Below are 8,429 nucleotides of genomic sequence, written 5' to 3'. Positions count from 1 at the left end.
TATGGGTGAGATTTTCATTGTAGAGTGTGAATAACAATAGTTACCAGTTATTGAATCCCTACTACAAGCCAAAGATTGTATTAGATATTGTTCCATTGACATTATTTCATTTAATGTTTTGCACAATTTTATAGGTATTATTACCTCCATTTTGGGGAAGATGAGTAAACTGAGGTTGGTGAAGTTAATAACCTGAACAATTGTACAACACAGAGAATATAGCCAATTTTTAATAATAACTGTAAATGGAATATAACCTTTAAAAATTATGAATCACTATGCTGTACACCTGTAACATATAGTAGTGTACATCAACTATACCTTAATTAAAAAAAGAAATGACCTTTGATAAAAAAAAAATAAGCTGCACAAGGATGCACCTAGTGAGAGGTAGCAATGGGTACCTGGGTTTTTCTGACTCTTGAGTGTCCGTGACTTCCAGGCAAAACGGTTATTAAGGCAGGGCAAAAATACAAGGAAATGATGGGACTTCCCTTGTGATCCAGTGGTTAAGACTCTGCACTCCCAATGCAGGGGGCCCAGGTGCAATCTCTGGTCAAGGAACTAGATCCTGCATGCCACAATTAAAATATCCTGTTTGCCGCAACTAAGACCCGGCGCAGCCAAATAAATAAATAAATATTTAAAAAAACAAAAACAAGCAAATGATTTGATATAGGGAGAATGTAGGCTTTTGGTTTATAGAATGAAACTTGCTATAGGCACTTAGACTTCTGAAAAGTCCTTTTGACAGGATACATCTGAAGGGTGGCTTTCTTAGACAAAAACAGAACAGGTGTACCCCAAGATAGAAAATCTGTAATTATGAGTTATTATACTTATGGAGAATTTATCTTATGAAAGGATTCTTAGTTTTATAATTAAGGATATAATAATCCTTATTTTATAATAAAGGATATAATTGACAATAAAGTTAGAGTCAGCTGGAGTGGTACGTGTTAAACGATTTCACTTACCAAAATAAGATACACGTGTAACTTTTTAGAAACATTCCTGTTACTCAAGGTCAGGTGGAATTCAATCCAATTAGCCAGACCATACTTCTATACACATACAGTTGTGTTGCCATCTAGTGGTTGGGCTGATACTTCATTCCACTTATTCAATAAACAATTACTGATCAAACATCTAAAGTACCAGGTACTATTCTAGGCAGCAAAGATATAAAGAATAAGATTTCACTTCTACTCTCAAGTTATTCACAGCAAGAAGTTATAGCATGAGTGGATACAAAAGTGAAAAAGAGCATTTTGTGAAACATCTCAGAAAGTAATGACGTTTCAAATGGAAAAAAAAATTAGAAGCAAATTCCTGCATGCTTCCACATTCTGTACAGGTAGCCATAAGCATAGGCGTGATCCCAACAGCATGTTTGTACTAGCCCTGGTGTTAGAATACTCTCCCTGGTTTCTGAAGTTGAAGTTCTGTTTGCTGAGTATTTGTAAGTCCCTTGGAAAACCTGATTTTATTTTACCTTGGCCTCTTTGTCATCAAAATAATATAAGTTGCCAAATTAAACTTTCTATTCTCAGATTTTAAAAGGCATGAACTACCATTATGTATATCTCCATCTTACCCATGAGAGGGCAGTAGAATACATACATGTTAATTCATTTATTACATCCATGCAGATTTGGTTTCCAATTTGGTACTTGGAATTCGGTCTGCTCATTTTGTCATATAATCTCCTGGAATTCAAAGTTTGAACTTTGAAATAAATTTGAAATTCCAAAGCCACACTATTCTAGCCCCAAATTTTATCTTAAACAATTGTTTGGGAAGTTTTCTAAATACATAAGGGATTTTTTGGTGGTGAGCAGGAGGAGTCCATAAAGATCAGTGTTCAAAATTTACTACAAATTTATTTCCTCATTGAGACATGATTAAAAATATGTCTTGTCAAAAAAATATGTCTTGTCATTCCTCTTTCCCCCTCCATCACAGAAGAGATTTCCTGTTTCATTGTCCACGGCTCATGGTTTCACAGTGGTTTGGGATATGCAGCTTTTATTGCTTTGGCTACGTTGGCTTGTGACAGTCATCTGTGATGTGTAACCAAACACTGCTCTTTCTGGCCGTCTTCTATTTTGGTACCTCTATGCGAACAGATATGGGGAGTTTGATCACCAAATCCAAGAGGTTCTGGTGGGGGTGGGGTGAGGTAGGGTGGAGTCGGGCGGGCAGAGGCAGGGTGGGGTGGTTAGCAAGTGCCTGGGAAACAGGCTCAAATCATCCTTGACTCGCAGCCTTAGTGAAACTGGGCTGCTGCTCGCAGTAGGCACTGCGCCATGCACATACCTGAGTATGAGTGTGTTGCAGGCGTAGCGCTTACGCATGTGTGTCACAACAGGGCGTGGGAGCCGACCTTAGGCACTGGGAGTATCAAAGGCAACCCTGCTCTGGGATTTCAAGCCTCAGGTGTCCGGAGCGTCATTTGCATCTGTGTATGTTTCAAGTAGGCGCTGTACTGCAGTTGCTGGAGAAATGTTTGTTTCCTCCTCGAGCTCAGCCCGAGAAATGGTGCTGCTCTTTCACTGGAGACACCAGGCCTACTGAGCCCGGTGGCAGGAGACAATTCTATGGTTTCTTTGAGTGAGGTGCCATTTGGATTCCTTGATTAGGCTTTCTCTCGCGGGTGGTTGTGAGGAGTCAACCTTCGTGTAAAGTTCTGGTCCTTCGCCGTGGGGCCTGTCGGACGGCAGGCACGGCGACGGCGAAGGAGCTTTGGCTAGAGGCCCTCGGCTGGACGACAGTGACGCCGGTAGCCTGCCTCCTGGGGCCGCACCCTTTCGGCGCCCAAGGTCCTGGGCAAGATTCTGGCCCCAACGCCGAGCTCCAGAGGGGGCGGTTCCCTTCTGGACGGTCCCCGGGCGGTGCCGGGGGCGGGCCCGACCGTGAGGGGTGGGAACAGGAACCAATAAGAACAGGACTTTGCCGGGGCGGGGCCTGCGGCCGGGCCTGTGGGGGCGGGACGGAGCCAACCCAGAGTGGGAGCGAGCCGACTGGGCGCTTCTGCGCGGAGGACGAGAGCTTCGGAGTCCAGCCGCGGAGGCGGCGTCGAGGACGAGAGCAAGTAGGGGTAGGGAGACCCGGGCGGGGTGTGAGGCAGGGGCTTCGGACCCTCGCGGCGGAGGGTGTCGCAGAGCGGGGCCACGGAGCGTTGGGCGCCGTCCGGCCGCAGCGCGGCAGCGGGCTGGCGGAGGTGTCGGCGCCGCCCACGCTCTCTCGGCACCTCCACGGCCTGGAGGGACGCCAGAGCGTGCAGCCCGGCGCCCAGCGGACGCCGCGCGTTGGGAGCCCGCTCGTCGGCCTCGGAGGTTGTGGCGGAGCCTGGCTGAGGGTCTCCTCGCCGCTCCCCTCGGGGCGCGGGGACCGTCGTCCAGGTGGCGCTCGGGGACGCTCGACAGTCCTGGGGTAGAGGCAGGGAGCGCCCCGCATCCAGGAAGAAACATGGGGCTCTCTCCAGGATTAGGCACGGCGCTTGAACGTAGACAGGCTGAGACGACGGACTTTACATTTTTGCTTTTTTGTGCTTTGATTCTTAACAGAATCTGACGAGCACAGTAGTGAAAGTTGTCAAATAGGATTTTGATTTAAAAATCTGGCATTGGAACATCTAAGAGTTCTAACTAGTATGGCAGAAGGTGATCAGAATATGAGTCAGGGGCTGGAGCGTTGGCCAGGACCCACATACCAGATGTGGTGCCTCGGTCAAGTAGACTTTTCTGGGCCTACGTTTCCTTAGCTGTAAAATCGAGATGCTCATGCATGCCTGGGGGTATTCTGAGGGTCAAATGAGATGCATGAGAGTATTCCATAAGTGTTAGGTATTGCATATTCTGTAAAACAACTACTAAGTGCCAGGCACATAGTAGGCACGTTGTAAACCTTTACCCTAAAGCTAGTGATTCACCTACAGTGTTTTAGATCAAGTCCTACATCTTCGTTTACTGTGTAAATAAATTGCTTAAGCTCATTTTCCACAAATCACCATTGTTGGAAGTGTGGTCCATTTTTAACTGATTAATGAATTTTTCTAGAATAACATATATTATCGATACACTGTTACTGATCGTTTACGAAGAAGTTTGGTAGCAATCAGGCTATGTCTTTGCTTTAGATAAATAGTTGTAGTTTAAGTTACCTGCTAAAGTAAGCTGGGAGTATTGTTTCAAATCAGACTTGTATTTGCTTTTGTAAGATTTAAGTCCTCCAAAACAAAATTAATATATAGCTGCATTTTGGGGGTACAGCCTTTATTAGACAATGTGCATTATTTTCTGTGGGTGTGTGTGTGAGGTGTTGTGGTGCGAGAGCAGAAATGAAAAAAGAGTAGTAGTTTGCAACCAACAGACTTTGACTAGGGATACTTATAGGCGTGTTCTGAAGTCCTTTCCCAGGCAGAAACCAGGAAATGTAGTAATTGTGTCTCTTGGCTTTTCATTAGTTTTTTTTGTGTTGAGTGTGGCAATAGATTTTTAAAATAATGCAAATATAAAGGAAGAATGCTAATTTTTCTGATGCGACGATAAGCACTTTTCTAAAGCTGAAAATTACGTTTTAAATGATCTGTAGTAAGTCGTACATTATAGACAAGAATTTTAGACCACTGGATACCAAGATCAAATTAAATGGAGGAGTAGAGAAAAAGTTTCTAGTGAATGTAATTTTTGTGTTGCTTTAACAGTTTTACATGTTTCAACAGTTCAGTGCAAGATGGATGCTTTGAAACACCAGTTTCAAACATGTACTCCATATATAAATTTTGCTGTGATTTATAATTTGTTGATCTTGGAGGACTGAAGCCTTATATTCACGTTATTTATTGAGCAGCTAATACATTCCAAGGCACAGTTTTAGCACTTATATTATATTCATGTATGGGCAGGATATAATTCCTTCCATCTAGGAGATTACGCTTTACCATGTGGGCTAACAAGCTGTTTTTAAAACTGATGTTAGCAATAACATCAACCAGCATTTATTGAGACCTTCTTTGGGCCAGGCAGTGCTCTAAATTCTTTACATGCATTATCTTATTTAATCCTTACAACAGCATCTTGAGGGGTGTTATTATTATGATCTCCTCATTGAGAAACAAAAAGGTTGAGTAACTTTCCCATATCAAACAGCCTAGGTGCCAGAGCTAGGTAGGACTCAAACCAGACAGTTGGGCTCCAGAAATCCTGATCTTAACCTCTTCATTATATTGAGTGTAAAATTCTGTGAGTGAGATACAAATGAAATCCAACAAGCATTTAAAAGAAAGTTCTGTAAAGAACTTCTTCAAAAAGAAGGAAAGAAAGAGAGAGAGAAAGAAACTGGTATTGCAAGGAGTAGATGAAGGCATATCCAAGCTACAATTTAATTATACTTTATATATAGGAGAATTTTTTTTTCCTGGTGAATGATGTGGGATTCTTTTTGTTTCTAAGCCCTCAGTCACTCAGTTACTACAATTATGGCATTATCTTAGTACTATAAGAGGTGATTATATTTTAATAAGAAGTTTAAAATGTTTGTTCTCAGACCATAAGTTAAAGTTAGATTCAGGAAAAGAAAGTGTTTCCCTGCCTTCAAGATGCTTATAACTAGACATGTAAATTAGTCCCTACAATTTCAGTGTGATAAGAGTTATAGCAGAGATATAGAGTTAATGGGACCATTGATGAGGGAAGATAATTCTGTATATGGTAGGGAGGGGGATTAGTGAGAAACCATATTTGAATTTGGCTTTAAAGGATGAATAGGAGTTTGCTGAGTTGGGGAAGGGAACAGAAGATATGGATGAAAACCAGGAATATTATGTGAAAGTATATGGTATGTTTGAGGAATGTGTTGTAGTCCACATTGTCACTAAAAGTCAGAGTGTATAGAGATGAGGGGTTGGGCTAAAGAAGGTGGTGCCTGGAAATAAGCTGAAAAAAATAAAATTGCAGAGCTTGGTTGCCAATCACGTTAGGATCGCTGAAGTTTCTAGAAATAAGGTAAGTGTGGGATTTCAGTGCCTATCATTTGAAATAATGAAGATTTGCCCAGTTTGGCATAATCTTTCACTTTAGAATATGGTGTTAAAGGTAGTTTTAATACTTTGAAGTACAGGATATACTATAAAACAACATACAGATTTATGCAAGTAAAAAGTTATGACTCAGAGAAAGAGAAAAAAGAAGTCTGTGGTGCCATTTGGTGAAGAGCCTGTTTATCATGCTGAGGACTTTGGACTTGATTCTAAAGACAGTGGAGAGCCAGGGAAGGACTTTAAGTAATTAGGAAAGATAACATGGTGGTGGTATGGTATAGCAGCTGGATTGGATGGAGAGGCAAAAGGTAGAGAGATAAGTTAGAAGGCTGTTGCTATTGAAATAGCCCAGATAAGAGTGGATAAGGGCCTGGAGTAGGAAAATAGTAATAGAGATGAAGAGGAGAGGACAGATGGTATTACAAGGCTTAAAAAGTGATTGGCTTTGAAGGTGAACAGAAAAGTAAAAAAGTTTCTCAGCTTGGGAAACTGTGGATAGAGGAACTTGATTTAATTTTTAATGTGACGGGAAGATAATTGTTTCAGTTTTGAACATGGTGAGTTGGAAGTGTCTATGGAGCATTCAGATAGAGGTGTCAAGAGAGGATCCAGAGCCCCGAAGAGAGGCTGAGATTGGGGATTCAGATTTCGGAGCTAGCCAGTAAGCGGAAATTGAAGCCATAAGAGCAGATGAAATTGTTTGGGGGGAAGACAAGGAATTAGAAGAGAAGAGGGCCAAGGATAAATTATTTGCTTTGTATGAATAGAAGGGGTTCATTTATACTAATTTTCTTATTAATTGTGATTATAAAGAAATTAAATGGGTTTTAATTGAAGATTAAACAGCTTTTACATCCAAGTGAATCCTGTTCTTTTAAAATTTCACTGGGAGTCACTCATTTATTGCCAAAGTGTATTGCCCAAACTATTACTGGAGTACCTCTTCGTAAAAAAAAAAAAATACTTTATAGCAAATTCACAGCCAATCAAGAAAGTAGATCTTCTGGCTTTATTATAGGATTCTTTTTCCTCCTCTGTACTTTCTAGTTCCATGCTTATAATAGATGGGCCCCAACTTAAGATGGTTCCGCTTCTGATTTTTCGACTTTACGATGGTGCAAAATTGGTATGTACTCAGTAGAAACTGTACTTCGAATTTTGAATTTTGATCTTTTCCTGGGCTAGCAGTATGCGGTGTGATGCTCTCTCCTAATGCTGGGCAGAGGCAAGGAGTCAACCTCCCAGCCAGCCACATGATTATTGATACAAGGATAAGCAGCTGATACACTTATAACCATTCCGTACCCATAGGACCATTCTGTTTTTCACTTTCAGTACAGTATTCAATAAATTACATGAGATAGTCAACACTTTATTTTACAATGGGCTTTTATCAGATCTTCCTCAACTTACCATGGGGTTACATTCTGAAAAACCCATAATAAGGTGAAAATATCATAAGTTGAAAATGCATTTAGTACATCTGACCTACCAAACATTGTAGCTTAGCCTAGCCTATCTTAAATGTGCTCAGAACACTTATATTAGCCCACAGTTAGGCAAAATCATCTCACACAAAGCCTATTTTATAATACAGTGTATTATCTCATATAATTTATTGAATACTGTACTGTATATGGAAAACAGAATGGTTGTGTGTACAGAATGGTTGTAAGTGTATCGCATTTTCACCCTCATGATCCTGTGGCTTACTGGGAGCTGCGGCTCTCTGCTGCTGCCCAACATCGTGAGTATCATACTGCATATCACTAGCCCAGGAAAAGATGAAAATTCAAAATACAGTTTCTACTGAATGCATATTACTTTGGTACCATCGTAAAGTCAGAAAATTTTAACTGGAGCCATCATAAGTTGGGAACTGTCTGTAGAGCCTGTTTACCTTGAATCAAAGGTAAGAAAGCATATGACTCTCCCCTCACTTGGTTGGTAGCTCTTAGAAGTCAGAGATAGTGCTTAAAAAAAAAAGAAAAAGCCTCCCATATATTTAGATTATCAATAAATGGTTGATTCATCTTGATAACCAACTTATTCAGTCTTGGCTTCAAATGGCTTAGCCATTTCCAAAATTCATCTTAAAAGGGTGAAGGCTTGTCACCACTGAGGAGATTCAAAAGAAAGTGTTACGGCTTTGAAGGCATTTTCAAACAAGCAGTTTCAAAAATATTTTCCTAATTTGTAGTATCATTAAAATAAGTGTATGATCTTCTAAGGCAGGGAGTGGAAAACATTTTCTCTGAAGGGCTAGATAGTAAATATTTTAGACTTTGTGAGCCATACAGTCTGTCATAACTACCCAGTTCTGCCAAAAAAGAGCCATAGACAATACTTAAATGAATGAGTATGGACTGAGGTCCAATTAAAGTTT

General features: G+C 40.9%; 1 protein-coding gene across 2 annotated transcripts in view; it reads left to right on the top strand.

The window, feature by feature from the left end:
- The first annotated feature begins 2,975 nt into the window (after positions 1-2,975).
- DENND2C (DENN domain containing 2C) overlaps positions 2,976-8,429 on the top strand; it is a 93,205-nt gene continuing 87,751 nt past the window's right edge. Inside the window, exon 1 of one of the 2 annotated variants that reach the window (XM_032610574.1) lies at positions 2,976-3,100. The gene's annotated coding sequence lies outside the window, so the exon portion shown is untranslated. The remainder of the gene's footprint in view (positions 3,101-8,429) is intronic. The other variant, XM_032610584.1, reaches the window with a different exon arrangement.

This window comes from Phocoena sinus, chromosome 1 (assembly GCF_008692025.1).
Source record: "Phocoena sinus isolate mPhoSin1 chromosome 1, mPhoSin1.pri, whole genome shotgun sequence".
NCBI lineage: Eukaryota > Metazoa > Chordata > Mammalia > Artiodactyla > Phocoenidae > Phocoena > Phocoena sinus.
Note: the sequence above shows the minus strand (reverse complement) of the source record. Positions and strands in the feature narration are given on the sequence as shown.